Source organism: Anomaloglossus baeobatrachus, unplaced genomic scaffold (assembly GCF_048569485.1).
Source record: "Anomaloglossus baeobatrachus isolate aAnoBae1 unplaced genomic scaffold, aAnoBae1.hap1 Scaffold_70, whole genome shotgun sequence".
Taxonomy (NCBI): Eukaryota; Metazoa; Chordata; class Amphibia; order Anura; family Aromobatidae; genus Anomaloglossus; species Anomaloglossus baeobatrachus.
The window spans coordinates 413,465-415,056 of NW_027445074.1; the positions used below are offsets into that span (position 1 = coordinate 413,465).

At 45.0% G+C, this 1,592-nt stretch overlaps 1 pseudogene; it reads left to right on the top strand.

Annotated features, from left to right (window-relative positions):
• Positions 1-408: 408 nt before the first annotated feature.
• LOC142286886 (U2 spliceosomal RNA) lies at positions 409-614 on the top strand (annotated as a pseudogene).
• Positions 615-1,592: the final 978 nt, after the last annotated feature.

Sequence of the window (1,592 nt, forward strand, 5' to 3'; positions counted from 1 at the left end):
GACTGCAAGGGGGAGGGGAGGTGCTTGTGCCCAAAAGGAGGAGTTATTCAGATTCATTGCAGTGGGCGGCGGCTGCAAAAAGTACCATTCTCCTTGTTTTTGCTCTGCAAAACAGCCTTTTCAAGGGTTTGGCTTGGGTGACAAAATGTCTTCTGTAGGCGTGGGTTTGTCTCCCTCTCCCTAAGATGTGTCCGGTATAGGCCAGGGTGCCACTCAAGGCCGTAACCAATTCGGGTTATAGCTTCTCGGCCTTTTGGCTAAGATCAAGTGTAGTTTCGGAGGACGCTACCTTGGTCGGTACTGGAAGGTGCCTGGGATTGCACGTCTGCCGGCCTTGAGGGAGTGTGTGCGCCTTCTGGTGACACATAGCCCTCTTGTGCCTGGACGGTTCCCAGGCAACGGGAGGCGATCACCTTTGTTATTTTGAAGTCCTACTGATAAACAGAAAAAAAAAAAATTAAATCTGTTCTTATCAGTTTAATATCTGATACGTCCCCTCTCTAGGGACCATATATTAAATGGATTTTTAGAACAAGGAGATGGAAAAAATCTTGCTCTGTCCACTCCACGCATTGACCTGGTATTGCAGTACCTCCAGGACCGGTGCACCCCTTCTTAACCGAGTTTCCAAAAGCAGAACTCAATTCACCTGATTCAAATGAGCCTCATTAGTGAATTGAAAGAAAGCAAAAACTTTATATGCACCTCAATTTGGCCAATTCACTTTTCACACTTTCACCCTTTTTTTTTATCTTTCACACCTTTTACTTGCTTTATTGATGCAAAAGCTGTGCCAAATAGCAAACTCATCTCCACTCAACTTGACCAACTCTGCTATGTCCCGTGCAGTATCTTATTCTCAGTCTTATCTAGATCATTTGCAATTGAATAGAATAGATCCCTTTTGGACACATTGGATTCAGCTGCTGCAGTGACTGCAGGTGTTAGAAGATGCAGACTTGGCATCAGGTGCTGTCTATCAGATTCCACTCCAATTAAAGCTTCCATTGTTTTTCGGTGTTTTCTTTGAGCAATGATGATGTCTTTAGTGATCTGTTGGCTCCCTCTCCTGGAGGAAGAGTTTGCTTGCTCTTGGACTTTCAAAAAGAGAGGTCATGATAGACATTTAGCTTCTGAGCCCAATTGGGGACAGTCATGGGTGATGAATGTTTTGCAACCTGCTGCGAAGCCTGATACCGCAATATAAGGAACGTCAAATACTAAGAATGGGCGGCCTATGAAAGAATTAGTACTTTCATTAAGCATACTTAAACGGCTAATTGGGAATAGACAAACTGTAAAAAGCCCTCTGAGAAAGCCCCTCTCTATCCTTTGTCAGTAAGCTTTTCTGTAGTCTGCCTGTTGATGTATTTTCCGTTTGAACAGTGCACAACATGAAGTGACGGAACACTGGCTTGTCACAATGTCCCCCGCTGACATCACAATAGCGCTGCTGCCTAGAAAGCCAGCTGCGCAGCAGAAGTTGCTCTTTGGGTGGGATGGTGGGCTAATGTATCTATTCCTGCTTGGTGAGAGTTTGACATGATCTAGAGCAACGAGTTCCAGCGGCTAGCGGTTGATTATTGGCTGTA